Source organism: Panthera uncia, chromosome A2 (genome assembly GCF_023721935.1).
Source record: "Panthera uncia isolate 11264 chromosome A2, Puncia_PCG_1.0, whole genome shotgun sequence".
Taxonomy (NCBI): domain Eukaryota; kingdom Metazoa; phylum Chordata; class Mammalia; order Carnivora; family Felidae; genus Panthera; species Panthera uncia.
Window position 1 is genome coordinate 114,054,736 of NC_064816.1, and position 15,155 is coordinate 114,069,890.

The following is a 15,155-nucleotide window of genomic DNA, read 5'->3' on the forward strand; positions in this document are numbered from 1 at the left end:
GACAACGGAGGGCGTCTTTTGGGACAAGCACTGGGTGTTGTATGGAAACTAATTTGACAATAAATTTCATATAACAAAAAAAAAAATAAATAAATAAATAAAATGAAGCCGAATCCTCACACCCATTAAAACCCTGAATGTTTTTCCTTATGTAAAGTGCTTTTCCTAAAAGTTAGGAAAAGTTAAGCTCTTTCCTGAGATTACTGTATTAAGATGACAGGGGAAAGCAGAGGTGATGCCAGTAACAGTCTTGAATGCCAAGTAGGGAATTTGGGCTTTATGCCATGAGGAAATGGTTAATGCTTCTAAACTAGGGAATGACACCTTAGGGGAAATTACTCTGAGAGCATTGAATAAAATGATTTGGTGTTGGGTAAAGAGTATAGTAAGAAAGATTGGTTAGGACACAATTTAAATATTCCACGGGGCGCCTGGGTGGCTCAGTCGGTTGAGCGGCCGACTTCGGCTCAGGTCATGATCTCGCGGTCTGTGAGTTCGAGACCCGCGTCGGGCCCTGTGCTGACAGCTCGGAGCCTGGAGCTGCTTTGGATTCTGTGTCTCCCTCTCTCTCTGCCCCTCCCCCGCTCATGCTCTGTCCCTCTGTCAGAAATAAATAAAAACATTAAAAAAAAAATTTCTTTTTAAATATTCCAGAGCAGAGGCCTCAGACATTCAAAGAATGATAGTAATATTGGCAGACCTGACATGAGGTCAAAAAATCTCTTACTGGCTACAAAGTGCTCATGGAAAGGGAGTAGAGTTTACCCGTCAGATGATAGTGTGTTTATCATACATTAGTAACCACTTCACGAAGTGATTCCTTAAGATGGTTGATAGTCTCACATATCACTCATAATAACGTGAATATAGAAATGTATCTTGGCCTAAAACACTTCAAGTGAAGTTTATTTATTTATTCCAACACAAACTCTTCAGTTTTGAGGGAGGAGGATAGAAAAATGAACTTGGGAAGCCAAGACGTGAATTTAAGAGCTCAGTGAAACAGAGATAAAATTTTGGCTTCAGCCTTTAGTTTATAAACATGTTAATAAGCTTTTTATACAAGGAGACTAGGAAATAGACGAATAGGAACACACTGGGCATTCCCTTGCAGGTCTGTGGGAACCAGAAGGCTCACCAGTTGTAGGTAAGTGTGGCTCACATTGCAGGTTATGCAGGGCAGAAGAAATCGTCTCATTATTTGTGTTCCCTTTATGACTGGAGACTCATCCGCTCAAATATTGCCATGGTTTTCAGCAAGCGAGATCATTTAGGTTTGCCATCTCAGGGGCTATTAAGAAATATTGGGTGGACATCACTAGGTTCAAGTACTTGTTTACTTCTTTCATTTTTCTCTTTGCTGACCAAAGGAAATTACAAACCATTATGTGCAACCATTACAGATTTATGAGAGAAATAAATGACTCCTTTGATGGATTTAAGAATGCAGAAGGCTTAAGTGGATGCTTTCCTCAAAACATAATTCTATTTCCCACTTACAACTCTGACCCCTCTCGAACTCCCTCCTTCTTCGTAACTACTAATCCCGATGCAGAGAAAACAGAATGTTGAAGAAAAATAAGTTTCATATAACCCACCGCTACAATATGCAATTCCCCAAACACATTCATAATTGTATTCAATATCTGTGCACGTAAGGACAAGGTAAATTTCAGGGAAAATGTTAGTTCCCTAAAAATAAAGAATGACGTCTGAAAGCTCCTAAGTGGTACACCATGTCCCCCAAAGTATGACAGTTTTAATCAACTACATCTCATAGTGAGGAATCACTGAACATTTTTGAGTATGGAATTCTCCAATAGAAACTGGGAAGAGTTAAACTTCCCAAGCAGACTCAACATAGTTCAATTAAGCACTAAACAAATACTCTGCCAAATACGTGGTTCTAGGAAATCTTGATCAGGTAGCACTAAGAAAGCCAATGATCGGTAGGGCAACCAATCGAGGTGCCAACGAAGCCAAGCCCTCTTAGCGCTAAGTAAAGAAGATGAGAGAAACTGAAGTGGAAAGAGAAGGGATGCGACCGAGTGCAAAAGGGGCCCGCAAACGCCTCCCATTCCTGCACGTGTGCCCTGTACACGGACTTTGTATCATGTGGAGGAGCCAGGCAAGCCTAGTGATGATGACAGACGTGTGGCTATCATTCAAGCAGACACGGAGCAGCCACCAGATATACGTAGAGCCTCCCAACCCCAACTGAGCTAGTTTCGATGAGAAAAAACAAAAACAAAAAAACAAAACCCCCAGCCAACCCACAAAACTGTAAGAAACACAGCTATTGTTGTTTCAGGGCAAAGCTTTAGACAGCGTGTTGTGCGGCAAAAGCTAATACAGAAAGTGGTATGAGGGGGCACCTGGGTGGCTCGGTCGGTTCAGCGTCCGACTTCAGGTCATGATCTCACAGTTTGTGGGTTCGAGCCCCACATCAGGGGCTCTGAGCTATCAGCTCAGAGCCTGGAGCCTGGAGCCTGCTTCAGATTCTGTCTCTCTCTCTCTCTCTCCCCCCACTCCCCTGCTCACGCTCTGTCTCCCAAAAATAAATAAGTGTTTAAAAAAAAAAGTGGTATCAGAACTGGAAAGCTGCTATAACAGTAACTTCAAATATGTAGCACTCACTTGGGACCAGGTGGGAGACAGAGACTGGAAAGGTGGCAAAAATAAATGGTAGCCAAAACTGAGGACATTGTGAATAAATTGTTAGCAGGGGGCTAGAAAATCCGTGGAGGATCTGCTACAGCACCCTGGAACAATGGAGTCTGGGTCATACAGTAGGGACATGATGGCAAAACTGTTGTCTGTGATAATTTGGAAGACAGGAAATTTACCTAATGATCTTGTAGGTTTGGCTACAGAGCTTCTCAGGCAAAAGGTTAAAGGAGTATTTTCTTTTGATTTTTGGTTGCATATGACAAGGCACAAAAAAGAGAGATGGGCTAAAGAGAGAACTATAGTTTTGCTGCAGAATTCTATAGGCATTATAAAGGAGCCAGGAGTTAAGAGCTTAGAAAATAAAACGATTTCATATCTCTGGGCTTTCAAAGTAAAAGATTAAAAGAGTCTCAAAATAAGAACTTATATTGGGGTAAAGATCCAAATAAAGGGTGTGGCTGAAAGACCCTTTGGTAAACTGCTGAATGCTATAGTGGTACATAGAATCTTAAGGATGTCGTATCACAGCAGCCTGACATGCAGCCCGAAGTTGAAAGTGGCCTTCTCAAAAGGAGTTGGTGATATGGCCTGCAGGGCATAGAGTAGGCCCAAATTAGATTCCTAGAAAGCCCACAAGTATATGTGTGTGTGTGTGTGTGTGTGTATAGACATATATATATATTTTTTAATTTTATTAATTTATTTTGAGAGAGAGAGCGCATGTGCACAAGCAGGGGAGGGAGAGAGAGAATCCCAAGCAGGCTCCACAATGCCAGTGCAGACCCCAGCGCAGGGCTTGAACTCACAAACTGGGAGATCATGACCTGAGCCGAGATCAAGAGTTGGATGCTTAACTGACTGAGCCACCCAGGCGCCCAAAGACCACAAGTTTTTAAGAGAGTTGCACTAGCTAAATTCTGGCCAAACTTGGACTAAAACAGAAACAACTCAAAATAAAAAGATTCCTCTGGGCCCCCAATTTTCTACATGCAAGAAGCAAGCTGAGAAAGCAACCCAAATACAAATGTGAGCTGTTGTTTATTGAAGTGGGAGGGAGGGAGAAGAAAGAGCCCTGAAGGCCATAAACCCCCTTTCTCTGAGAAGAGCCTGAAAGGACAATAAGCAAGAGAGTCAACTTTAGGAAAAACTACTGGCCCTTATCAAAAAATGCTCCCTGCTTCTTGAGAAGAGGCAACCTGGCAACATGTGCCTGGCTAAACTTCAGAACTGCTGTGGACAATTTTTTTTTAAGTATTAGCAAAAGTTTATTATTCTGATTGTTCCTTTTTTTTTTCTTTTAGAGTAATCTCGGGGTGCCTGAGTGGCTCAGTCAGTTGGGCATCCGATTTTGGCTCAGGTCATGATCTCGTGGGTTGTGAGTTCGAGCCCCACATCCGGCTCTGTGCTGATGGCTAGGAGCCTGGAGCCTCCTTCAGATTCTGTGTCTCCCTCTCTCTCTCTGCCCCTATCCCAACTGCCCTCTGTCTCTCTCTCTCTCTCTCTCTCTCTCTCTCTCTCTGTCAAAAGTAAATAAACATTATATATATCATATATATTATATATCATATATATTATATTATACATTTTATATTATATTATACATTTTATATTATTTATATTATATTATATTATATAAATGAATAACCTCTACATCCAACAAGGGACTTGAACTCACAACTCCAAGATCAAGAGTTGCATGCTCTACCGACTGAGACAGCCAAGTGTTCCTCTGATTATTACTTCTTAAGAACTTTAGTATACAGGGGTGCCTGGGTGGCTCAGTCGGTTAAGCGGCCGACTTCAGCTCAGGTCATGATCTCGCGGTCCGTGAGTTCGAGCCCCGCGTCGGGCTCTGTGCTGACAGCTCAGAGCCTGGAGCCTGTTTCAGATTCTGTGTCTCCCTCTCTCTGACCCTCCCCTGTTCATGCTCTGCCTCTCCCTGTCTCAAAAGTAAATAAAACGTTAAAAAAAATAATTAAAAAAAAAAAAAAGAACTTTAGTATACAAAGTGTTCCAGGGGTGAGGGCTTTGTTCCCTAGGGATTGAAGCTAGAACCACAACAAAATAGCCTGCCCGAAATAGCAGTTCTATTCTTGCTTAGATCTTAAGAAGGTGGTCACTTTCCACATTAGAAAACTATGTGAGATTTAAACAAATAAAAAATAAAATTTTAAAAAAGAAAGAAAGAAAACTATGTGAGGCCACCCATTTTAATTAGTAACCTTTGAATTCCAGATTATCAGAACAACAGGCTTTGATGAAAATTGTGCCAGTTTCACTAATTTGAATTGCAGTTTTTTTCTTCCCTGCCCCATTTATACATGCTAGTTGTTTGCACCCCAAAATCCTCATCTGAGTTTCCTACCTCATCTCTTATGTTGAATAGAAAGGGGTTTGTGTTGGTAGTTCCGGGGGGAAGATAAGAGGCTCTCTGAAAGTAGTATTTATTAACTATAAACAGAAATATCACAGTTTTTCCCAGAATTCTACCTCCCTAATTACTTTAAGTCATATCCATTATACACCTCAAAGGTCCGCTGAGAAAGTAGCAGCAAATCGCGTTAATCTGGCCAAGTACAAGAGCACAAGTTCAGGCCCAGTGTCCCTGGCACTATGATTAAGGATACAAAGAGCGAGGAAGGTAGGACTTCAGCTGTGAGTGTTTATTGGGTTACCCTGTCCCCCTCTCTCTATCTGACACAGGGTGTGAGGCCAGACAACTTCAAGAGGTACTGCACCTGAGAAGCCGCATGCAGAGAGCCTCATCCATACCTGGACTAGCTGTGTATCATAAGATCCTGGACTTTGATCCTGATACCTTAGGATAAAATTACAGGGGTGGGGGGCGAGGGAGGGGAGGGGAAGAGTCCTGTGATATGAATAAGCAGATTTTACAAATAGGAGAAATGTGAATGATTTGCAGCCAGAAGGCAGACTGGTAAACTGTTAAAAAAAAAATAGCCACATATTCCTGCCATCCCTGAACGCAAGCCCTTTTCCTATATGACTTTACAACTCAGCCCATCAAGAGATGGAATCTACTCTTCTGGTAAATCTGAATTTGACCATGTGATTTCCTTTAGCAGATAGCACACTGGCAAGCATGATCTAAGTAGAGGCTTAGAAAGTGCCAGTACATTGGGGCTTGCCCTCTGTTGCTACTTGGAATCTTTTCTGCTACCATGTAAAGGAGCCTGGGCTAGCCTGGGGGACGGTGAGAGCTACATGGCTGTCATGAAGAGCAAGTCAGAAACAGACACAGAACACCTCCCATCCTGTGAGGGAAGATTTCTCAGACCACATTCAGCTTGGCCTAGCCAGCCCAGACCAGAAGAGCTCCCAACCCCCACAGAACAGTGGGAAATAATCCATTAAATTTAGGTATGGTTTTTAGTCAGAAAAATTGCATGGATAAATGGGGTTCTTCCTAAAGAATCTTCTTCTTTGACATTATAACGAGCAGAAAAGATGAAGGAACCTGTGACACAGAGCAAGATTTTACAGAACAGCTTCTAAAAGAAATTGGAAAGAGGAAAGCAAAGGGACAATTACGGAGAGGGAAACAAAAGACAATATAACTGACACATCCAGAATTTGGTCTTTAAAATAAAAGCTGGGGGCGCCTGGGTGGCTCAGTCGGTTAAGCGCCCAACTTCAGGTCAGATCATGATCCCATGGTTCATGAGTTCAAGCCCTGCGTTGAGCTCTGTGCTGACAGCTCAGAGCCCGGAGCCTGATTCAGATTCTGTGTCTCCCTCTCTCTCTGCCCCTCCCTGACTCAAGCTCTGGCTCTGTCTCTCTCTCTCTCTTTCAAAAATAAACAAATGTTTAAAAAATTAACTAATTAATTAATTAATTGAAAGTCAGCCAGGAATCTACAAATTTTCAGTTCATGCATCAACAGTCTTACATGCTACAGTAATGGACAACTGGACAACCTCAGTTTAGATGAGTAGATCATTAAATTGTGCACATCATTTTATAATACTAAGGTAGGAAAATTATTTGATATTTCTGGAAAAATTTGCACCAAGAAGGGGAGAAATGAAAAGGATTGTAGTATTTTACATAACAAAAATTATTCAGATTATCTTATTTCCTTGAGTCTTCTAATTAATCAAGAATATGTATATTTTTTTTAATTTATTTATTTATTTCGAGAGAGAGAGGGATTGAAAGCCCACATGCAAATGCAAGCAAGAAGAGAAGCAGAGAAAGAGAGAGAGAGAGAATCCCAAGCAGGTTCTGAATGCTGTCAGTGCAAAGCCTGATGCGGGGCTTGAACCCCACGAACCGTGAGATCATGATCTGAGCTGAATTCAAGAGTCAGACGCAGAACCAACTGAGCCACCCAGGTGCCCCCAAGAATATATTTTAATTAATAGATTGCTCTCAACAAGTCTCAGGACCTTTCTACTTGCTCTTCTGTCTGTCACACTCTTCCCCTGTGCATTTCCATGCTTCAAATGTCACCTTCTGGTGATGCTTTTCCTGACCACCCTTTTTGAATTGTAAACTATCTCCTATTTCCTTTCCCTGCTTTATTTTTCTTTGTACTTAAAAACCTCCCACGTACTATATAACTTACTTACTTGTTTGGCTTAGACCTCTCCCCCACTAGAATGTAAATTTCACGAACACAGGGACTTTTTTCTGTTTTTCTCATTGTTGTGTTCTAAACACCCAAAAAACTGACAGGCTCATGGTGCGCCCTCCATAAATATTCACTGATTCCTTCGTCATTGCATTGCTCTTTGGTGTTGTATCAGCGGATACTTGTGGTTTTCATTGCCAAAACAAAACAAAACACACTGTGACCTAGAAATGGTATCCTGTTCACAGCAGTAGTCAATACGTTCAAAAAGAGGTAAAACTTCAGTAGGAACCAAGCCACTTGCTCAGAGAATCATAAGGAAATAGAGAACTGCAAAACTCCTGTGATGATCTGTTTGTGCCCTGAAGCATGAGATTCTATTACCTTTATCTTAATATTCATAACTGCAGTAATATGACTAGTCATAAAATTATCTAGCCCTTTCTAATTCATCCGTTGACTAAATCTATGACCTCCCAGGGTAGTAAATTCCACAGGTTGGCCATACACTGGGTGAAGAAATATTTTCCTTACGCCTTTTTTACTCTACATTTGTATCAGCCATTAATTTTGCAAAATGAGTGACCCTCGTCTTAATAGTTGGAAGACACAAAATTACGTAAATTGAGCCTGCAATAAGGATGTCATCTTAGTCATTTTGTATGGTCGTGTTCCATGTATCATGTGAACATGTGGCTGTGTTCAAAGGGTAGAAATAGCTAATTGTGCTCCCGTTAGGCTTTTACCTTCTTAGGCGTACAGAAAGGACATGTCAGAATAGAGATAAAGGGAAAAGGAGAAAAGGAAAACAAATAAACAAGGAACAAGGAACACTATCCAGATTGCAGATCACTATCGTTCTACTTGGGTTCTTTAAAATTACTATGGCCGAAGATGATAAGGAAAATTGATGCAATCAGTTTGAAAGCTGAGTTTTTCCTGGGCAACCATAACAAGCATTTGACTACTTCTATCCCTTAGGTTAGAAGCAAACGAAAGAAGGATTTGTTCTTGACAGGATCTTATTCTTAAGGCTAAGGTTGCCTTTAAAACCTATTAACGAAGTCTTTTCTAACACAATGACTGCATGGGATTTGGGTGTGTGTGTCGTTTTTCACAGGCTGTAGTCCGTTTTCGTTGAAATGGGTAAGGTCAGCTAATAAGGGGCAGTCTACTGCCCACTGCATGATTAATCAGGTTGGGGGCCTCAGTGGGATTAAGCCTTGGAATAAGAAGGGATTGTTTGTTTGTTTGTTTATGTATTTTTTCATCTTTTAGCTTTGGCAGTTCAGAAGAACGTTACTCATTGTACTCATTACAAATTTTTGTAAGAACACAAGATTCTCCATTATTTAAGGTTAGACGTCCAACTAAGTCTTGTAGGGATTACATACAGTTTTAATAGAGAGCCAGAAATGGTAGACATATGGGTGTGAGACGGTGAAGCATTTTGGCACCTGGGGTTTTTAGGAGATGAGAAGTGCGCCCACTGAAAAACAGTTAATATTGCAAATTATAATACACTGTTTATCGATATCTATGCGGGTTGGCACACATGCATTAGAAAAAAAATCATCGTAGCTGGAAAGGATTTTGCAATCATCTGGTACAATGTGAACATTTTACAAAAGAAGAAATGAGAGCTAGAGAAGAGATGTATTCATGATAACAGAGCGACGTAGTGGAAAGCACAAAGGTCAGGCAATAGTGCTGGCTTCCATCAATGGCCAACAATTGGGGTCTCCATCGTATCTTCAAGAGGAGGACCTTTTGACATGTGACCAACGGCTGGTCACTTCAAGATTCCATTCCAGGCCAGAGAAATGTGCTCCTCTTTCTCAAGATCTGGAACAGCAAAAGGACTACTTCACTTTGGGCATAATCAGTCAGAAAAGCAACTTCTAAATGTACAAGGCAAGGGTTGCGCTCGCACCCCTTCCTTTGTGACCCCCTGCCCCAACCTCAGCTAAAAGATGACCAGAGTAACTACAGTCTTTTCAGTAGTGCACCTTCAGTGCATATGACAACACTGATGAGAATGTTGATCAAATACCTACTAAAATATTACTTCCAAACCCACATGATTCCAGTTTTCTTTACACTTTGGCACATAATTATAACTTTAGGTCACATATTATGAGTCTGGCCGGAGGCTTGGAATCATGCCACTGTTGCTTCTACTATTACTAATTCTCTATTCTTTAGAGATATTTTTATGCTTTGTGCGTCATTCTGTCACATGGAGTATGTTGTAATGAGTATATTTATGAGTCCAGCCATTGGGAGTGGGGACTGATGTATTATGTAGCCTTGCACCTCGTGTGCAGCTGAATTATAACGCAGACCTTAACAGCCAAGAAGTCTGTGTTCAGAGAAAAAAAAAAAGAATTTCCAAACATAAACCATGTTCTTGGCACTAGCCTCGAATACTGGACATTCATAACCCACAAATGCCCAGACTATAAATTTGCAAGTTGCTTTAATATGGCAGTAAAAGTCACTCTTCTGAAAGCTGCACTTGTAAAATATTTATAAATTCACATGGTTGTTCCTGGCAAATAACTACATCTGTCAGCTCTGTCTTTTTGCTCCCAAAGCAGCGGAGTTGTGTCCTGTGTAATTCACGATATGTTCATAAAAAATTATTTTGGAAAACTCAAGATGGAAGATATTTTGTTCTAGGGGGAAATAGATCTGCTCCTTCAATGGTTTGTGTTACTGTTTGATCTCCTGAGATTTTTTTCTCGTCAAGACTTTTTCTCTGAACAAGTTTTCCTTTTATTGGACTTATCTAGTTTCCAAATTAGCAAGCTACCTCTTATGGGGTTGTCTTAAAAATCCCATATTAATACATGCAACACAGTGGACTTTTTCAGTCCCGAGGTCAATATGTATCAGTGCCATATGATGAAGAAATGTTCTAGGTATATTATTATCTCCCTACAGTATTTAGGAGACATTTCTGTAGGGAGATGTCCATATAGACTGTCCAGATAGTTGTTTGTGTATTTTTAAGATAGGAGAAAAATAAAAAGAGAAGAGACACCAGATTACATTTTCATACAGATGTATGCCATCTAGGGTTATTCTTTTCAGCGTCTTGTTTCTGAAAAACACAGACAAACAAACAAAAAAAATGCCCTCTGAAATCACACCTACGAACAGGCTGAGTACTTGACAATAAAATGGGCCATTGTATTTACGTTTATATAATTTTTACGGACATCTAGCTTTTCCTTCCCTCTTCTCCAACAAAAGAAAAAAAGGATTTAGATTGTTTCTAATTGCAATAGATTTGTTATACAGACAGAAGAGTTAAAGGTGAGATCAAAAATATAAAACACCATGTAATACTATGGTCCTTATTAACTTTTTCTGGATAACGCATCCCCTTCAGAATCTGGTGAAAACTTTGGGTTCTTTCTACAGAAAAATACATACACAACACACACACCTTTGCATACAAATTCAGATGTTCAGAGACCACCAATACTATTTCATAGTCTACCAGAGAGGAAGGAGAAAGAAACTGTGTATCAGAAAATTGGAAGAAAATGATCAGTACCACTAGGCATAGAATTTAACTCTAATCTTTGTAACACGGCAAAAAGGAAAATTCAATGGGTTGTGTAGATCTCAGTGTTTAATAGAGGAATACACACCAGGTTTTCAGGAGATACATTTTAAGAGGAAGTTGTCAGGTAGATGGATCTTTGATTAATAATTAAACATTCAATGAACAATGTCTTTAACAGCAGTTTTACAAAGGTGTAAACCTATTTTTCACGTGGCCATTTCTACATTGTTCCCTTAATAAATCCTGAGGATATCCTTATTAAATAGTAATTTTTATGAACGGTTACACCAACTGAGCCTAGGTAATCTGGCTTCTGTATCTGACCTGACATAGCAGAGAGTGATTTTCCTCTAGAGAAAGCTCCAGTATTCATAAGGCACAATGTGTCCGCAGTGGCCTTCCCTGAACTACACCTAGAAACTGCAGCCTCGGCAGGGCCTCTGGGAAACTGTCCAGATTCACCGACCCACATACCTGGTGGGCCTCCGTGGAAAGAAGGTAACTCTAAGCAAGCAACAGATACATGACTTTAAGAGGTAGAACTAAAAACTACAAATAGGTCAGAGTGGGACTGAAGTCTTGTCTGCCGTGATTTCTGCACATTGTAGGGAACTGTATGGTTTATGTGTTGATCTTTTCTCAGCCAGAAAGCTGTGCCAGTCAGGCATATCACCTGGGAACGGGAGAGAACTGATTTTGGACCAACTCATCCATCACCAAGGAAAAGAGATGCTGGTCAGGGAATTGCAAAGCTAAGGAAGGAAGAGTATTATTAGATCACTAGCTGGAAATGGATTGCCTGATTATATTGACCCATCAAACACTATTCTGGTGATTAGCAGCCCAAATCATACACATATACATATAATTTTTTTCAAAGAGATTGCCACCTAAGCTTCCTTAAAGCACTACGGCATGATGCCTTACCAAGTCAGAAGAGCACAATTTCTTGATCAGATACTTAAGACAGAAAGACCTGGTATCATCTGTGTAAATAAGGTCAGAACAGCTATTGTTTCCCTCCACACATAGAGGGTGGGTTTGGAGATTTGCTTTGTGGCATTCAGTCAATTTTGTTCCAACATTTGGGCCTGGAGGGCCTGGGCTGCATGTTCGTACCAGTGCTTGGGGCATATTCAGGGGCTAGAAAAGTTTAAGAGCAGCAGCCTTCTCCAGAACTTTCTGTTGAGTGACATCTGGGGTAAATTAAGTTTCTGTTCAGTCTTGGCTTTGGCTACAGATGTGGAGGTGTAAATGTGCTTTCCAGGAACAGTAGATTATATGGTCATGATGTAGACCACTTTTATTAGGAGCTCAAGTACCACATTTCCAGAAATATGAAGAATGACAGCAAGGAAAAAAGCCTTTAGAGCTTAAATTACAACCACATCTAATGAACTCAGAGGTGTTTTTCACTTACCAGGGTATTGCTTTTCAACTCCTGTAGCTTAAATGAATCTAGTGATCATAACAGTAAATATGGGTTCCAGAGGTATCCCAAGAGGTATCATTAGTCACATATTACATCCTTTTCTAATTTGTACACTTTCCATGTTTCAGGGTTTCACAGGACTGCTGAAACCTCCAGAATTTCATGTTTCCCTCAGCAGTCTACAATAACCCTTAGTCTGAATGACATGTATTATTTCCTCAGCAAACATGTGATGTGGGAAGCTTAGTAAAAGATTTATTATAAGAAACGGCTCGATGTTTTATTTCCTCCCTTAATTGAATACATTATTGCTCTGTGTTTAGAAATGCTGTGTTGATGTATTACACCTTGGAACAACTATGCGCATGCCATCTGCGGCAGGAAGGTTTATTAGACTACAAATCAGGATACAGATGTTGGCGGGAAAGCTATGTATGCTAAGTCATGATACATTACAGCACATTTTAAATCTGTAAACCGTGGTGGTCCAGCAGGTTTTTATTTTTTAAAAAATTAGATATTGGTACTTATGAAAATGAAGGAACTAGAAACCCTCTCTTTCATCACACAGACGATAGGTAAAGTGATAAGCCGCTGGGGTGGTTGCTATGTCCCTGTAGACGGGAAAAAGGACTAAGTAACTTCAAAAGAAAAATCTCACCTTCTTATCCCTTAATACTAGCTTTAAGATCCATATTTAAAGTCAGCACTCAGAAGCAAATGAGCAGATACATCTTTCGGAAGTGTAAATGATCACATATTTATTGATCCATTTCACAAATTTAAATTTTCATCCATTTATTCAAAGAGCATTTATTGAGTACCTGTTACTTGCTAGGTGATACTGTGCTCTGGGGTTTTATTAAAATGAGACTCACTTGTATTATTTTGATGCAAGAGGAGCTGTTGTTCCAACTATTTCAAGTTCAGTCCTCATAATGGACAAGCTGCCTCCAGAAAGTTTACAAGAATATACCAACTACTTCACTGGTCAAAAGGATTAACAGGCTAGAGCTTGGCCAGGGCAGCTGCCAGAATTGCTTTCCTGAGAGATGATGTGATTCTCTTCCATTGGATTCTCAAAAATATAACTCAGTTGTATCAGTCTTAAATAAATAAAATCCAGGATGCTCACACGTTCAAGAGGGATTAGTGTTCTGCAGATCAATTGATCTTCTGCACGCTTCTTAAAGTATCTGGGGGAAGCATTAACAACACTTTGTTCTGACCTACTTGCCGGTCATCCAAGGCTCTTCCAGCTCTCCATAAATACATTTGTGTTTTATTCATCATGCTTATTCTGTAATAAAGACCTAACATTACTGGCATTTACAACTGGGAGGCTGAAGACTTTTAAAAGTTAGATTAGAGGGGTGCCTGGGTGGCTCGGTCAGTTAAGCTTCCAACTTCGGCTCAGGTCATGATCTCACGGTTTGTGGGTTCGAGCCCCGTGTCGGACTCCATGCTGACAGCTCAGAACCTGGAGCCTGCTTTGGATTCTGTGTCTCCCTCTCTCTGTCCCTCCCCTGCTCGCCCCCCCCCCCTCAAAAATAAATAAACATTTTTAAAAAATTTTAATGAGATTATTTATGCCCTTTAAGTAGGGTATAGATTTTCAAAACAAAGTGGTCTTTTTTTCCCCTGGAAATATTCAGAAGAGAGTTTGCCTTTGGTTGGGCAGCACAGGCAAATGCAACAATTCAAGAGACCACTATAAAAACGCACATGTCACCACCACAAAAAGGAGAACATCTTACTTTCTCTTAAGCAGAGTTAAATGGGTGATTATTATTAACCATCTATTACATTTGAATAACAGTTAAGTTTCATGGCACTGTCACATGCAGTGTCTCATTTGTCACAAAGGAGGGTATGTATTCATCCATTCCTCAAACTTTCATGAATGCCTACTAGGTGCCAGGCATCTGACTCTGTACTAGGGACACTATGGTGAATAAGACACATTCTCAGCAAGCTTACTTTCTGGTTGAAGGGTAAGATATAAGCCATTAGATCGTTCTAACATGTTATAAAGCAGATATGATGAAGTATTGAAACAACACGAGCTAGCTTCATTTTACAGAAAAACAAACTGTGCGGTACTAATGTTAACAGCCTAGGATAGTTTTAAAAGTTAAATGAGAAATTGTATGTACCTAACACAATGTCAGCCCATAGTAAGCACTCCATAAATGTTATTGCTAAAGAGGTAGCATGAGTAACAGGAGCATGGCCTCTGTCAAACTTTTTGTCTTGAATCCTGGCTCTGACACCTCTTAGTTGTGTGGCCTTGGGAGAGTAATAGAATCAATCTAGGTTTCAGTTTCCCCAGGACTAAGATGGGAATACCAAGTGTACCATTTACTAGGGTTGTTATTGTGAGGATTAATTTGACGTACATGCTCAAAAAATGGTATGCTTAGTAAAGATCAAAGCTGGGAGGAGGTCTGAAAACTTTCGATCACACCAAACCCCTAGTTGACTTCTCACAAAATAAAGACATTATGAGCGTAAAGATCGACAGGCCCTTAAGTTTTACTATGGCAGAGGAGAGCCCCCTGCAAAGAGTTCAAGACGGGAGAAGGCAGCAAAGGATATTTAGCATCTTGGGGATTTAGGGAAAAACTGGCCCAAAAGAGAGAGAGAGCATGGCACTAGTAAGGGTTGGGTAATGGGACTTGGGTGGGAGTCAGAGTGGACACAACAGAGAGAAATGGCTTTAAGAAGAGAGGAGGGATATGTCATCCACACATCTTGTATTCTTCTGGCACTAGGTGAGAAATAATCTTTTAATATGTCTGATCCATATTTTGTAAGTGAGGACATTATTTTTTATTAAATAACTCCTAAAATGTTATGAATGGAACTTAACTAAGTAAGAG

The 15,155-nt window shown here is 40.3% G+C and overlaps 1 long non-coding RNA gene across 1 annotated transcript in view; it reads right to left on the minus strand.

Annotated features, from left to right (window-relative positions):
* Positions 1-8,641: 8,641 nt before the first annotated feature.
* The window catches only part of LOC125930009 (uncharacterized), a 126,510-nt gene continuing 119,996 nt past the window's right edge, over positions 8,642-15,155 (minus strand). The window contains exon 5 of the long non-coding RNA XR_007460032.1: positions 8,642-9,109. This is a non-coding gene — a long non-coding RNA (uncharacterized LOC125930009). The remainder of the gene's footprint in view (positions 9,110-15,155) is intronic.